Here is a 17,865-nt window from a genome sequence, read left to right as displayed (position 1 = left end):
AAACCAGCACTATTCTGTATGGGGGCTGTAAAGCAAAAGCACTCATAAACTATAGGTAAACAAATGAGCATGGCTATGTTCCAATAAAACTTTATTTACAAAAACAAGCAGCAGAGCCAATTTGGCCCTCAGGCCACAGGTGGATAGATACTCCTGAGGAAGTTAATTAAGAACTTTAGCCACTGGTTAAAAAATGGATAAAGAAGGTGTGGTATATGTACACAATGGAATACTATTCGGCAGTAAGAAAAGATGATATAGGAACATTTGTGACAACATGGATAGATCTTGAGAGTATAATGCTAAACGAAATAAGTCAGACAGAAAAAGCAGAGAACCATATGATTTTACTGATATGTGGTATATAAACCAAAAATAACAAAAGAACAAGACAAACAAATGAGAAACAAAAACTCATTGACACAGACAATATTTTAATGGTTACCATAAGGTAAGGGGGCAGGGGGTTGTAGATGAGGGTAAAGGGCATCAAATATATGGTGATGGAAGGAGAACTGAATCTAGGTGGTGAACACACAGAGTGATTTATAGATGATGTTATACAGAATTGTATACCTGAAATCTATGTAATTTTACTAACAATTGTCACCCCAATAAATTTTTAAAAATAAATAAATAAAGCTAAAATAGGATGGAAAAAAAAATTCTACCGGCAATTGTTTAAGATCACATTTTTGCAAATTTTACCCACCCAGTATTGTTTTTATAAATTTTGTATTACAGATGACAGAGAACATACTTGGTTGTATTAATTCCCAGAGCCTATTTACTTAGTAAGGCTTAAATGGATGAAAAGGCAAAGGATGGCAGATTTAATATTTCTTGACAGGTAGGAAAAAAAACAACTGGAAATGATATCTCTGCTTGTACAAAGAAAGCCTTCAAACGCAATTGGGAAGACATGGAGAAAGAGAATCAGAGAAGAGAGATAAGCAGCTGAACTAGGAATAAGAAGAGGAGAAATGGAAATATGAAGAGAAATCATACAAATGTGACAGAAGATGGAGTGAAGCTAGAACTCCTGTCTGGTTTTTTTCAGCACCAGGACCAGAAAGGATGCTTGTTCCTCTACTGCCACCTTCAGTTCTTTCAGGATCCTGGTTTGTTTTTGTAATTTCTACTAATGGGATAAAACCGTTGAAGATGCACCTCCTACAAGAGCTTTTCCATTTTTTATTTTAGCTACATCTTGCTGAAATCCACAGGGGTTCAAAAATGGCAGGACTTGAGTAAATGATTTTTGAATGGGGGTGGGGAGAAGAGGACAAGTTCAATAATTGAGGATAAATAGGGGCTAAGGTAATGTTGGAATGGGGGAAATGCTGAGCACAGGTGGGGGTCCAGGGACAGATGTAGTTAGGAGACAGAGCCTAATTCTATAAATTAGAGAACTGAGTTTGCACGCAGCTGAGCAATGCCAGAGTAGCAAGGTAAATCGATAGACAATTATGACAAGGATCTAGAGGTAAGAAATGCAAGCAAAATTATGTCATGACAAACAGTTCTGGGAAGATTTGGGATAGTAAATCAGGGCCTGACCATCAGCCCTGAACTTTACCAAGCCTGGTCAGGGGATCAGTGGTAAGACAACAGGGATACTACTTTCTCACAAATTAGCCAAATCCACTCTACTGTTGCATTATGGTTACCTGTTTAAGAGTCTGTCTACATTGTGAGCAATTTGAGGCAGAAATAAGTCTTTTTCATCTTTGTAAACCCACCATTTATTATAGTAGCTGTCCAAGAGTTAGCACTCAATGAATTCCTGTTGAATTGAATTGTTCCTTTTCAATTATAAAACACAGTATTTTCAAAATTTCTTGTAGAAAATTGTCAATTCACTGGAATGGAGATGGAGAACTCATGTCCCTGGAACCTCTCAGAGTCTGCCATCTATTTTCCATGTCTCCATTCTAAAGCTACCTTTCTTCACTTCAATCCATTGTTTGCATTCCTCTACTCACCAGCATGGAATCCAAAGCAAATGGTGACAACTTTGCTCTAATCACTGGGTTAGTTTCATACTGACCCCAGACTTGGATTCAGGTTGCAGCCATTCTAAGTCTCTCCCAGTTGATGCACTGCCTGAGAAGAGAAAGACAGAATAGGAAATGTTCATTGTCACCCTATCATGGCATCTTCTCCTGATAAGTCAGGCCTGGTCCAGCAGTACTGGATACAGCAAGCACTCTCTAGGGGGCCATTATCATATACAATATCTAAGCTATTTAGAAGGTGAAACGCTTTTGCTTCTGAAAATAACACCGCTCATGATAGTAGAGGCTAAGTTACCAAAGTAATAAAAATAAGACAAAAACCAAGATAATTGAACGGAATCATTTATTTCAAGAAATAGCTATGCCTGTTGTGTTATTAACCAAAAAGTACCCAAGTTTTGCTTTTCTCTTATGGTTGATGGCACTTCACTTGGCAAACATAAATGCAATTCCATTTTTTCAAATTGAGATATAACTGACATATCACATTGTGTAAGTTTAAAGTATAAGATGTGTTGATTTGATACACTTATATATTGCAATGTGATTACCACCATAGCATTAGCTAACACCACAGTTCCCTTTTTACTCAAGTCAGAGGTCACCTCTTCCAGGAGTCCCTTCCTGACCCCCTCCCTCATGCTCCCACAGTTGGGTCTGTGCCCCTCCTCAGTCCACATTCTTCTCATCATATAGTACTGAACTGACTTATTGACCCTTCTGCCTCCTGCACTGCCCTGTGAATTCCTTTAGGGCAGGAACTATTTCTTAATCACCTGTCACTTCAACCCAAGCACCTAGTAAACTCTCATTAAATGAATGAATCATTCATTCGTTGATGACTTATGGAGTCAAAGAAATCACAAATTCAATTCTCGGGAACAAAGCATCTTCTCAGTCCTGTTAGTTAACTCAGCCATGGGAGAAGCAAATAGTCCCACAGACTTTCCCATCACCTTTGGCTGTTGGGATCCCATGGATATCTCAGGCGTTGGTGACAAAGATGTCAGAGATGCCATGACAATGCAGTAATGGATATTTGTCCGTTTGATGTCATACTCAAGGTGTGTCATTTGCGGTTTCTGAGCAACCTCACAATAGTTTGGGGCCATGGAAAGAGGTGATGTGAAGAATGCTTGTGCTCCAGTTGACTTCAAGGTCATAGTAACCTTAAAACAGACTTCCTATGATCTCTTTTGGCTCAAGGAATAGTTAATGTTACTTGGTCCTTATACCTAGAGGTCCCTTAGCCATTCAAGGTAAGGACATAGAAACTTTCTGGTATAACCGTAAGACTTGAATTATTTTGTAAGTTCTGATTATTTTTTCTCAAAAGAACACTTTGCTTCAAACTTCATTGTGGTGACCTTTCAGGTGAGGTGTATCTGAATGAAGGGCATTATCCACCATACTCTTTCTCTCTCTACTAAATCAACAGATGCAAACAGCTGTCCTTATGCATTCCCTTCCAAGTAAACCAATTAACTAGAAAAGTTAATTTTCTAGAAGATTGATACAAATAACAGGATACTGTTTCTAAGGGAGCAAAATGGACATACATATATGTATATATGTATAATTGTAAATATAGCTATTGTGTCTTCTCTTGAGTCATAAGTACTTGTAAAAAGAGAAAGATTGAGACTATGGGCCCTTTGAACTCCATTAAGCTGCATGTCCAGTTAATAAAGAACAATGGGGCTAACTGTTTTTAATAGGCAGCTGTTAATGACAACATTGTCAAAATTCCAGCACCATTTAATCACTTTTTGTTTTGTTTTAAGGACACATTTTTCACATGGAAGATCAGCACAGCACTGATTATCATTTTTCCAATTCAAATATGGGTTAGATTATCTTCTGACAGAGAGAAATAAATCAGTAGTCAATACATTGAAACCCGAAGTACATCCTCTGCTGTCCCACAGATAGTAGACACCAACTGTTGGAAGAATAAAAACGTTTTCAGTCACGAGTAAATTATTTTCCTGAAAATAAAGTTTAATACAGGCAAAAGCGCAATGCCAATTTTTGAAGTAAACACATTTATATTACACTCTGTGACTGTTTGGATCTATTACTATTTAAATCATTTTATTTCTAACCCAAGACTCTTATCTTAATAGCCTAAGCTTTGAGAGTTGAGCAAACAGACTTCCCTTTCAGGCAGTTTGGGGGTTGAACAACCCTGAAGATGTTCCTGCTATAAAACTAAAGGTAATAAAGCAAGAGAAATCTACGGTGACCAAAAATAACTGGGAATTTTAAACTAAATAGATAAGAATAAGCTGATAATACTTGACAGCTTTTCAGGTTTTTGCATGTTTTTGGAACCAAAAGGTTAGGTTCTTAATCACCACTTGAGTAACAGATAAGGCCTGGAGCCTTTGTGAGGAAAGGCAGCTAGAACTAAGGCTCCAGAATTAAGAGAGGTTCCAGAAGTTTCTCCCCTCTGCAAAAGGTGTACTGGGGAAAAAAATGCCAAAAAGAAATAGAAGACAGTTTATCTCCCTAGGCCTGGGGTGGAACAAATAGTTCTTTCTTCAAAAAATGTATCACCGTGAGTCTATTCCATTGTCTGGAGATGTCAGAATAAAAAACCTAACCAAATACAAAACCTCCTGCCAAGCTGAAGATATCCTTGGCAGTAGGAGATTAAAATTGCTCTAGAGGTTCTACGAGATTCCCACCAATAGGTTCCACTTAAGATAACTTCACAATCAAAATTTACAAATAAACAAGGCAATCATACTGAAAATCAACCTACTCAACACATAGCAGAAGAACTTCAGATAATAAAATTATCAGAGACAAGAATCAAGTATGCTAAAAAAAAAAAAAAAAGACAAAAGAAAAATTGTCATATTGGTATTTACAGCTATAAATAATTCATTTAACTATTTATTACCCCACTACTGTAAGAATATGTCACAATCTGTTTATACATTCTTTGTTGATGAGCATTTTCATTGTTTTCAATCACTTATTCACTAATTCATTTATATTTATTTTCTATTAGAAATACTGATTCCTTGACTATTCTTGTACATACACATATAAGAGTTTCTCTAAGTTAAATACCACGGAGAGATGTTGAGTTATCAGGAATACAACATCATAAACTTACACCATTTCTTGAGTATGCCATCCTTTCCCCACTAATTTTTAATGTCATTTCTGTCATTTGGTAAATGTATACATTTACATTTTGTTTCTGGGTTCTCCACTTTTTTGTTTGTTTGTTTTGTTTCAGCTGCCTTTTTCTGTGCCAATAACAATGCATCTTAATTATTACAGCTTTATAACAAGTTTGGAAAACTTGGATGTATTTAACAGGGTATGTCTCCTATTCTGGTTCTTCTTTCTAGAGTCTTGGCTATTCTTGGCCTTCATTCTTCCACATAAATTTTAGAATCAGCCTGTCATGTACCATGAAAAATTCCATTTGTTTTTTGTTGTTGTTCTTGAAATAGTATTAAATATTTACTTACTAACCATAAAAGGATATATTTCTCCTTTTAGCTCTTTTTTATTTCAATAAATTTTATAATTTTCTTCATAAAATCTTTTTAAAAAGAAAAATTGAACACAGGAAAAAAATCATGTGAACACTATAAAAAGGGTAATACCATGTTTCCCTGAAAATAAGACTAGGTCTTATATTAATTTTTGCTCCAAAAGACACATTAGGGCTTATGTTCGGGTGATGTCATCCTGAAAAATCATGCTAAGGCTTATTTTCCAGTTAGGTCTTATTTTCGGGGAAACATGGTATAGATTTGAAAAATAACAAAATGCATATTATATTAACAAAAATGTAGTCATTTAAATTAAAATTTAATGGAAATGTTAAATGGCACATAGATACCGCTGAAGAAAAAATTAGCAAGAGAGAAGTTAAATCTGAGGAAATTGCACAGAAGGCAAAACAGAATAAAGTATGTGAAAAATATAAAAAACAAGTCAAGAAACATGAAGATATAATTAGAAGGTTCAACACAGTTCTAATATGAGTTCCAGAAAAAGGAAATAAAAATAATGCAGTAAAGATTTTCCAGTAAGGTAGGTAAATACTGTGCTTCCTCCTCTCATGATTACATCAAAATTACAACTGAACTACAGAACAAGCATCATTGAGAATCACCTGAACAGAAGTCCTATAATTAATGACATACAGAAGAAGCCACTTTGAGACTGGTAAGAGGGGCAGAGATGTTTAACATGCTGGTCCCACACCCAAATGTAGCAAATAGAAATCAGGAGAGATAACTTGGCTGCAGAGGTCCCTCTGGAGGAATGAGGGGCCAGGCCCACACCAGGCTCCACAGCCCAGGTTTCCCGTGTTGGGAAAAGAAGTCTCCACAACTTCTGGCTGTGAAAACCAGAGAAAATTGTAGAGGAATGAGACAGAGGGCTGCTGGAGCCCCTTGAATTCCTCTTAAAGGGCCCAAACACAAACTTATGCACTGACAGACTCACTCACGTTGTGCTCAAAAGGTGCCAGGAACATACGGAGAAAACTGAATTGGCTGGCTTCAGAATGAGGGATAGAGGGGAAATTTCCTCCCAGACAGAAGTGCTGGCAGAATCCATTATTGCTTGGTTGAGCTCTCCCCACTCCTGGGTGCTGATGCAGTCAGCTGCCATCAACCTGGCTAACACCACTCACCCCACTCTGGTAATTTCCTGAGACCCTGACAAATCAACTTGCAGGCCCACCCAAGCCCCATCCAGTGGCTTTCCCATGCAAATGGCCTCTCTTGTCTCATGCTGTGAACTTTCCTAAAATCCTTCAAACATTTACAAAGCCCAAACAACACCACCTGGCCTCAGTGAGCTCTGTGTCTCTTGGGGAGCAGCCCCAAGACCAACACTAGCAGCAGTTAGCCTCAATTCAAGGCTTGGCCTATTGAGGCACTTCTAAGCCCAGCATAGCTGGCTGCCATCTGCAGATTGCTTGGTGGCTCATGCCAGGTGGCTCTGGGCAGGGCACAGGGTGCAAGTGAACTTGGCCCTTGGTGGGGACCCTCCCAGGAGGCCCTGGGGCCAGCACACCTGGTGGCCAGCTTCAGACCAAACCATAGCACCACCCAGCTACCTCCGCTATGACATATCCAAAGGGCAGGCAACAGAGTCCCACTAAAGTGAATCCTGTTGCATAGGGTCATCCCTGCACAACAGCACCTCCACTATAGTCACAGCCAGTCCTCACAATCAATCAGCCTGAGGGTCAACCCTCCCATTGACATGCAAACAGCAACCAAGGCTCAACTACAATAGGAGGGCACACACAACCCACACAAGGGACACACGTGGAGCACCTGGTGCTGGTGACCAGGGAGACTGCACCATTGGGCTCCACAGCACACCTATTACACAAGGCCACTCTACTAAGACCAGCAAGCACAGCAGCCCTGCTAATACATAGAAACACAGGGAAGCAGCCAAAATGGGGAGACAAAGAAACATGTCCCAAATGAAAGAACAGAGCAAAACTCTAGAAAAAAGAACTAAACAAAATACAGACAAGCAATCTACCAGATACAGAGTTCCAAACATTGGTTATAAGGATGCTCAATGAACTTAGGGCAAGAGTAGATGAACTCAGTGAGAACTTTAACAAAGAGAAAGGAAACATAAAAATGGAGATAGAAAACATAAAAAAGAACCAGTTAGAAATAAAGACTTCAATAATTGAAATAAAGAATACATTAGAGGGAATCAACAGTAGATTAGATGAAGCAAAGAACTGAATCAGCAATTTAGAAGATCAGGTAGCAGAGAACACGCAATCAGAACAGCAGAAAGAAAAAATAATTTCTAAAAAAAATGAGGATAGTGGGCCAGCATGGTGGCTCGGGCGTTTGGAGCTCTGTGCTCCTAACTCTGAAGGCTACTGGTTCAATTCCCACATGGGCCAGTGGGCTCTCAACCACAGGTTGCCAGTTTGACTCCTCGACTCCCGCAAGGGATGGTGGGCTCTGTCCCTTGCAACTAAGATCTGCAACTAAGATTGAACATGGCATCTTGAGCTGAGCTGCCGCTGAGCGCCCTGATGGCTCAGTTGGTTGGAGCGCATCCTCTCAACCACAAGGTTACCAGTTCAAGTCCCACAGGGATGGTGGGTTGTGCCCCCTGCAACTAACAACAGCAACTGGACCTGGATCTGAACTATGACGTCCACAACTACTATTGAAAGGACAACTTGGCTTGGAAAATATCCTGGAAGTCCCCAATAAAGTCCTGTTCCCCTTCCCCAATAAAATCTTTTTTAAAAAAAATTGAGGATAGTTTAAGGGGCTCTAGGACAACATTAAGCATACCAACATTCACATCATTGAGGTACCAGAAGGAGAAGAGAGCAAGGAATTGAAAACCCGTTTGAGGAAATAATGACAAAAATTTCCCAACTTGGCAAAGAAAATAGACATACGAGCCCAGAAAGCACAGGGAGTCCCAAATAAGATAAACCCAAAGAGGCCCACCCCAAGACCCATCATAATTAAAATGCCAAAGGTTAAAGACAGAGAGAGACTCTTAAAAGCAGCGTGACACAAGCAGTTAGTTATCTACAAATGAGCTCCCATAAGACTGTCAGCTGATTTCTCAACAGAAACTCTGCAGGCCAGAAGGGATTGGCAGGAAATATTCCAAGTGATAAAAAGCGAAGACCTACAACCAAGATACTCTACAGAGCAAAGCTATCATTTAGAATCAAAGCACAGATAAAGAGCTTCCCAAACAAGTAAAAGCTAAAGGTATTCAATACCAAACCAGTATTACAAGAAATGTAAGTAGAAGAAAACAAAGAACAAAAATATGAATAATAAAATAGGAATAACCACATATCTATCAATAATTACTTTAAATGTAAATGGATTCAAATTCTCTAATCAAACAATAGGGTGGCTAAATGGATAAGAAAACAAGACCCTACAAGAGATTCATTTGAGATCAAAAGATACACAGAGACTGAAAGTAAAGGGATGGGAAAAAGATATTTCATAAAAATGGAAACAAACAAACAAAAAAGCTGGGGTAGCAATACTTAAATAGACTTTAAAACAAAGGTTATAAAAAAAAGGAGATAAATCAAGAACCAGTAATCCCACTTATGGGTATTTATCCAAAGAAATTCAAAACATTACTTCAAAGGGACATGTGCATGCATATGTTCATTGCAGTTTTATTTACAATAACTATAGAGGTAAGCTATAGATATAGAGGCAATCTGGGTGTCAGTGGATGAATAAAGAAGAGGTGGTACATATATACAATGGAATATTACTCAGCCATTAAAAAATAATAAAATCTTGCCATCTGCAACAACATAGATGGACCTAGAGAGTATTATGCTGAGTGGAGTAAGTTAGACAGAGAAAGACAAATGCAATGTGATTTCACTTATATGTGTGATCTGAAGAACAAAATAAATGAACAAACAAAACAGAAATGGACTCATAGATACACGGAACATTTTCATGGTTGCCAACTTGGAGGGGGGTTGGGGGTGGGTGAAAAGAAAGAAGGGATTAAAAAGTATAAATTGGTAATTACAATATAATCATGGGGATGTAAAGTACAACATAAGGAATATAGTCAGTAATATTGTAATCACTATGTATGAGGTTAGATGGGTACTAGATTTATTGGGGTGATCACTTTGTAAGTTATATTAATGTCCAATCACTATGTTGCACACCTGAAACTAATGTAATATTGTACATCAACTATAATTGAAAAATAAAACAATAATTTAAAAAATATATAAAAAATAATGCAGGAAATAAAATATTCAGAGATTCTTAAGTGTTCCAAGAATTGGTAATAACCTGATCCATTAGTTTCAAGAGGCAAAATAAACTCAAAGCATTAATAAAAATTCACCCATTCCCAGCATAGGAAATTCCATTCAGGAAGTTATACTAGAATAATTGGTATGCAAAAGTAAAATAAAATTAGATCTCTATTGCACACAATTTATAAAATTAAATTGCAGATAAATTAAAAGCTAAGTGGGGGGGGGGATCTTTTAAACACTTAGAGGAAAAAATTGGAAGATAGCTTTATGATCCCATGATATGAAAAACTTTATTAAACAAAAAACATTTAAAATAATTTACAAATGATGTATTAAAACAAATGATGTAATTAAAAGACAACATTTAAAAATCAAAAACCACAGACTGGGAGAAAAAAATATTATTAGTGGCCAAATATTATAAAGAACTATAAATCACTATGAAGATAAACAACCTTAAAAAAAATGAGCAAAAAGATATAACAAACCTAATTCTCAGAGCAGGAAACTTGAATGGCCAATAAACATAAAAAATTGCTCGACTTCATTAGCAGTCAGGGAAGTGCTCATTAAAACAGTAAGATATATAATATTTCATACTCATCAGATTGGCAAAAATGAAAAATTCTGTTAAGTGCTAATGAGAATATGGAGCAACAGGAATATTCTTAGGGAAATATGTAAATTGGCACAACCACTTTCCAGGACAACTCGGCTGTAACTAGTCTTGGTAAAGATGTGCTAACCCTGTGACACAGCAATTCCTCTCATACAGATACATCCCTAAAGAGATTCTTGAATAAAAGATACGGAGAAATGTTAAAGAATGTTTAATACAATACTATTTTGAAACAGAAAAGTTTGAAACAACAGGTCAATAAAATAGCTAAAAAAATTGGGGGTCTATTCACCTCATAAAATAGGTGGAAGTGAACAAAATAGAGCTATATCTATCAACATGTCAAAAATGTATTGTTAAATAAACAAAAAAGTTTTTGAAGAAGGATACATATAATATGATACAGTCTATATATAAATTAAAGATAGACCAATAATACCAGCATTTTTAAGGCTGTATCTGTATATAGTAAAAGCACAAAAACTTGGGAAGGAGGAGGAAAGATGGGAGGAAGGTACGGTTCCAAAGGGACTTCAATTGTGTTTGTGATCTTACACCAGGTAACCAGTATGCTGAGTGTTCATGATACTGTCCTCTATACTTTTCATAGGTCTATGATATTTCATAATTAAAAAAATAACTAATAAGAGATGCAAACACCCACACTATTTAAAATGAAACCTTGAGACAATTTCTCAATTGTGCTGAGGAATGAATGAATGGGCTGATTCCTATTTGTGGACCTTGTGAAGTTCTGGGGGAAAGAGTAAGGCATGTCTATAAGAGCTTGGCTTATTAGTAAACAAATCCTCACTAACTTTAAATCATTTTACATGCATATGAAATATTTTAGATTTTATCATCCCCATTATAGCTCCCTGACAGCAATCAAGCCTAATAAACCAGGGTGAAACTATTAATTGCATTAAGAACATTTTCTTGTCTTGTGCATTTTATTTTTATTTTTATTTTTTTAAAGTTTTTACTGCTGTTGATATTTTTTATAACTTTTTTTATTAGTTTCAGGTGCACAAAACAATGTAATAGTTACACATTTATCATTTATATCCCTCACGATGACAACCCCCCTCCCCCCATCCACTATCCTTCTGACATCGCACACAGCCATTACATTTCCACTGTCTCTATTCCTAATGCTGTACTCCACTTCTATATATATATATAAAATTGTAGTTGACATTCATTATTGTTCAGCTTCAGCTTCAGGTGTCCAGTGCAGTGATCAGGCATCTACATCATCCCTGAGGTGGTCTCCCTAATGAGACAAGTGTCCATCGGATACCCTACAAAATCTTTACAACATTATTGATCACAGTCCCCAAATTGTTTTGCACATTTTAATGTGACTTAAACCTTCTAGGTCCCCAAATCAGAATGATAAAATGGAAATAGACATTTTAAATGAATTTTCTCAAGAGTATCTAGGAGCTTCTCTCACACACAAAAAAGGATCTTTTCACTTAAAATATGTATGAAACACACTATGCAGTTTATTTATATATATTGTGATCTTACCTCCTGTCTTCATCTCAAAAAGCAGCTGAATCTCTATTATGAATATAATGAAGTCAGGTACGTGGGGTAAGACAAAGTGTATTAAACAATCCCTATCCACAAGAGGTTTACAAAACAATTTACAAGATCTTTGATTCAAACATTACTAGTTCACATTCTCTATATGTATAATATCTAGATACTTAAATGACTGACTGCTAGAAATATACAGGGAGCAAATCCCATCCATGTCAAACATAATATCCATGAGTTCCTTATACTCGCGCTACAGTTTCCCAGGCACTGATGGAGTTGGCATTAACCTTTCTTGCTGGTCATTTTGTGATCCCTAAAATACATTAGAAATCCAATTTTGCAATTTCACAGTAACATCATTGTCCCATATTTGTAATTTTCTTCGCATGCCCTCTCTCCACTGTTGCTAGCTGCCTAGAGAAGTGTTATCATGATCAAGCCTGGAAAATGACCCTGTTCAAAGTATTATTGAACAGTTATTATATCAGCAATTGCCAATGATGAAAGACTCCTAGACACACTTTGTAGAACAGTCTTACCCTGGTCAGTCTGATCCTTCCTAGGCTAGAATCAAAACCTTCCAATTCCATGAAGTTTTGTGAGCACAGGAATTTTTCTAATGAACTGGTTTCAACTTTGAGAACTCTAGGAAATGAATTAACAACAAAGTTTGCTTCAAGTAAAGTGAAGGTGGGGGGAGGTCCAACTAAAGGGAATGGAGCCCCAGGGAAAATCATCTGTGACAGCGGCTTCCGGATCACTAGAGTTAGTCTCTTGGAGATTGTTATTGTGTAGAAGGGCTTCTGTCTAATTGCTTTTGTGATCAGTATGTAAGAAATATATTAGCAGTCCTAGAATTAGTCAACTTCTTCGTGACTGAGGTCACATCAGTCAAATATAACATCACAGCTTGAAGGGATTTAGAGATTCGCCCAGCACCCTCATTCTCCATAAAGAGGGAATGGAGTCCTAGGGAGGCCAAGTGACTTGTCCAGTTATAGCAAAATCATAAAGCCATCAGCAAGGCTGCCGACAGCAATGGGTATTTCCCAGCTCCTTATTCCCCCAGCACACTGGCCCAAACATGGTGTGATGTGTCTATTGGAAGAGTCTGTGGCAGGCATAGTTCTAAGGGCAGTTCATGCAGTAATATTTAATCCTCATAACTACTCTATAAGGCAGGTACTACTATTATCCCCATTTTACAGACAAACAAACTGAAACACAAAGGTTATAGTTTATATTTATAGTAGCACATTCAGGTGGTCAGGGGGTATAATACACATGTGAGTGTATAACCCAATGCAATGTTCTAATATTTGTGATTTCTTTCAGGTGACTTAAAAGGAGAATAATGCCACCATTGGCCTATATATATAGATATAGATAGGGATAGGGATAGATAGATAGATGATAGATAGATAGATAGATAGATAGATAGATAGATAGATAGATAGATACAGATAGACAGATATAGATGGATATAGTATATAAATATCTGCTGATGGTTCTCTAATCTTGTGTGGTTAACTGTTAAATTTCACCTAACACATAGGGCTGACATTTGGGAATGTCTGAGTGTCTACTCTCTGGTCCTCATGTTGCTGAAGAGCGTGGCTTCACACAGACTTCATACTTACCCTCAGGGAGAATTCCTAGCAGTTTTAGAAACTTAGCTAGATATGCTTCAGACAAAAGAAACACCTATAAATCATTTCCAAAACCTATTTCAATTCATAGAAATCATGTGATGTCAGCAATATAACTTTCTCTTAGATACCAATTAGTATCTCTGTTTTGTATTAGTTATTTTATATTCTGCCTTATTCTAAAAAGAATTTAAGTAACACTACCTTCATGTTTAATATGCTGTTCATTCTCTTGGCTCTACCTGTGAAATATTTGGGAGTTCAGTAATAAATCAACCAAGAATTTTTTTAGTTATGCTGTATCAAAAAAAATCTGTAGTCATTTATAAGTTATCTCCACTGTAACTTCAAAATCAAAATATAAAATGAGTTCATAGCAGAAATCAAATAACATTTTATACTATCTTGTATATGAATGCACTGATCTATATGAATCAATAACTTGCTAATTCATTTATTTTGGGGTAGCTCTGTAAATACTTCAGACTTAAACATAATAGAGTTGATTTCCTTAGTGCTGTTAAGACTTTAGCTCATCAGCGCTAAAGCTCAAACTAAGACTGAAAGCCATTCAAGTAAAGCTTTTAACAGCACCTTCACCACCCCACGTATCTCACACACACAAGCAAAAGTAGCGCAATCCAGCTTGATAAATGACAGAAAAACCGGTTCTTATGCAAGAGGCAATGCACACCTCACCCAGTTATATAATTAAGCACATTTGGCAGGAGAACCCTGCCAAGACTGGAATACCCTGATTGTCTGTGAGTGTTCCAACAGAAGTAGGGATGGGAAAAAGAACACCAAGAGGCACCAATTCAATGTATTCGAAAACCTGGAGCAACCTTTTAACAGACGTCCCTCAGTAGACAATCCACCAATTTGCAGGGGTGCTGTCTCAGTCAGCTTGGGCTGCTATAAACAAAATACTAAAAACTGGGTGGTTTAAACAACTGACATTTATTTTTTCACAGTTCTGGAGGCTGGAAGTCTGAGAACAAAGTACCAGTGTGGTTTGGTTCTGGTGAGGGTCTCCTTCCTGGCTTGCAGACAGCCACCTTCTTGCTGTGTGCTCACATGCCCTTTTCTGGGTGTGCGTACGTGGAAAGAGAGATCACTCTTCCTTTTCTTACAAAGGCACCAATCCCATCATGAGCATCCTGCCTACGAAACCTAATTAAAATCTCATTACTTCCTCAAGGCCCCACCTCCAAATACCATTGCATTAGGGGTTAGGGCTTCAACATATAAATTGGGTGGGACACAAACATTCAGTCTTTAACAGGTGCCTATGTTAAGGAAGATCTTAAGTTTCTATGAGAATTAAGGTCTTTTTCCTTTTAAAACCAACCTTTTCAAAAAGTGAATCTTCACTTATTGACTCTCCTACCTTGTCCTCTGCAGATGGAGGAATTATATCCCCAACCAAAATACTAAAAGTTTTCTTTTCAGACAGCAAATCTAATTGGACTTTTCTCAGACTTTATCCTGCCTGACCCCTGTGCAGCATATGACACTATGCCTACCTCCCTTCATAAACTCTCATCCACAGATATAATAGAGAGTTCAGAAACAAACCAACTGGGTTCACATTTGGGTCCTAGATGATTACAAGTTACCTAACCTTTCTGAATCTGAGTTTCCTTCCTCATCTGTAAAAATAAGAATACTGTTGCCTACCCGCAGGAGACTTGTAGGGATTAATGAAATGAGGCAATGAAGGCATCTATCACTAGGTCATCAATAAGTTATTAGTTTTCCTTCTCTCTACAGCCCTATTCTTGCTCCATAATTTCTATTTGCCTTTAGAACAACTTCAGCTGGAACTCTTCAACTTGTACAAACTTAAACTAACAAACTATTCTACGCCTGCCTACTCTCCAATAGCTGCTTTAGGGCGAATGGCCTCAGCCCTCTCCCCATCCCCTGGGCCAGAATTCCAAAGGTCATGGAATTAAATGGAGATATAAGATCAAAGGATGTAGAATTGGAACATCCATGAGGGACCCCTGTCTGGGTCTACTGGCCACAGAAACACCCTGGTATCCAGGCAAGCCCTATGAAGAGCATCCCTCTGAATATTTAAATCAGTGGTTCTCCAAGTAGGAGACAGGGCAGAAGCATCAGCATCACCTAAAAATTTGTTTGAAAAGTGAATTCTTGGCCTCTCCCCAGACCTACTGAATCAGAAACTCAGGGTGAGACCCAGTATTTTCCAGGCAATTAGGATGCAAGGTAAAGTTGGAGATCTAGTGCTATAAACAAGCTGCTATATTGGGCCTTAGGAGAAGACAAATATTTAAATATCAGTGTACATGAATATTTGAACATTAGTATATATTTAATCCAATCAGTATAAAACACAAATTATCTTGGTGGACTTTATTCCATTACACAAAGTTCAGAAATAATTTTGGTACTATAAAAACTAAAAATATTCCTATTTCATATCCATGAACGCAAAATATTTAGAAAAAGACTGAAAAGGTACTTAGCTTAACTCTGCGAGAAAAGTATTCTTAAGAAACAAAAGGTAACTTACAGAACAAATTCCCATTTGAATCTGTTAAACAACAATAAAGTAAAACTAACTATAGGAATGAAAAGACTGAATTAGTTTTATATTAAGTTGAAATACCTCCTCCCCATGATGTAAGTGGCAAGTGATATACACGGTCAGTGATATTTCAGAGGCCAGCATATGAAGAGGAAAAACTTAGCTACTTAAATATACCATGTTAATTGCTGTCTTCGAAGATATTAGGTTAAAAGCATTAGTTCACAAAAATGCCTTTTGAGACTCAGGAAATCTCAGATCTACTTTCCACCAGTAGAACACGGAAGCATTTACAAGACAGATTTAAAATGGAGAGCTGCAGGTTCTGTCAGAAATTAATAGATCATACAAGTGCCAAAACATTATCACTGAAGGCAACATGAAAATATGTTGTGGGGAGCTACTCACCACAGAAACTACCTCATTCTACAAAACCTGTGAGCGACAGTCAACAATGAAGAGCCTCAGAACAATGAACTCGAACTGATAAATATGGCCACCTATTATTTACCAAGGCTTGTTTTCTCAAAGGATTATTATCTAGCTAAAAATCAAACACCTAGACAAGATTTTACCTTTTAAAGGTCATTCAGTTAAGCTATTGCCACACGTAGGATTATAAAACTCACAATGCAAGTAAATTATTCTATAGCGCTGAAAAGGTGCCACTGTCTGCTACAATTTACTGACTTTCTGTTACTACTGAATTTAAATTACTGACCAGATACCAGATATATCTTAACTACATTTACTGACTGGTCATCTTGGCTCTGTCTAGCTGTATTTACTAGTTACTTAATGTTGTCTCAAGTCTCAAATGGACCCTTATCCTTATTTCCCCACCGTTCCTCAGGAAGCAGGCTGTAACTTCCATGGAGTCTCACTGTAATTTGGGGAATACTGGGAGGGAAGCCCTACGTTCAGAATAACTCAGGAATTCTACTGCTCATGCCCACAGCAGACGCTTGGTCCCTAATAAGGCCGATTTGCTCCCAACCTCATCCATGTAGCCATAGCTGTTACTTCACCGGAAATGCCCTGGGATCCTGTTCTTCAGAGTTTAGCCTACAGGAACTTCTGGTGTTAAAAAGAGAAAAACCTCTTACCTCACCTCAGCTTGCCTTTCAAGTTTCATGCCCCAGGACTGACCATTCCTAGGATGACTGACGGCAGGGACATCTATTTCCTTCAGGAGAAACCATAACGTCAACAAAGGTATATGATTTATCATATGTTCCTTTAAAATAAAATCAGCCAACAATCCATCACCAACTGATGGTCTCACTTTAATATATCAGCACAGTGGATGCACCATCAGTTGCCCAGTGCAAGTCAGACTGCAAATCTTAGTTCGGTTTATTTTCAATGTCACCTCATCAAGGATTTAAAAACTACTAGGGTTCAACCTTATATAGCATTCTGTTATTTTTATGTTTAAAATAGTCTGAAAGAATGTATATGAAATTTTTAGCAGTTGTGTCATCGGGCTGGTGGATTACAAGCATTTTTTATTTCTTATTTTTATATGTCTGTATTTTCTGATATTTTTACAATGACTAGTCACTTGGGGGTAATAAAATTTTTAAATAAAGCAACATCAAAAAGAAAAAAAATATTCTCTTGGCTTCACATTAGGATAGTCTGGAGAGATGCTGGAAACAGAGAAAGTT

The 17,865-nt window shown here is 37.3% G+C and overlaps 1 long non-coding RNA gene across 1 annotated transcript in view; it reads right to left on the bottom strand.

The window, feature by feature from the left end:
• Positions 1-17,372, bottom strand: part of LOC148759252 (uncharacterized) — a 35,594-nt gene extending 18,222 nt beyond the window's left edge. Inside the window, exons 1-2 of the long non-coding RNA XR_016022144.1 lie at positions 17,302-17,372; positions 1,986-2,106 (exon numbers count right to left, since the gene is read on the bottom strand). This is a non-coding gene — a long non-coding RNA (uncharacterized LOC148759252). The remainder of the gene's footprint in view (positions 1-1,985; positions 2,107-17,301) is intronic.
• Between the last annotated feature and the right edge of the window lie 493 nt (positions 17,373-17,865).

This window comes from Rhinolophus sinicus, chromosome 1 (genome assembly GCF_057876585.1).
Source record: "Rhinolophus sinicus isolate RSI-liver-muscle chromosome 1, RSI-T2T, whole genome shotgun sequence".
NCBI lineage: Eukaryota > Metazoa > Chordata > Mammalia > Chiroptera > Rhinolophidae > Rhinolophus > Rhinolophus sinicus.
Note: the sequence above shows the minus strand (reverse complement) of the source record. Positions and strands in the feature narration are given on the sequence as shown.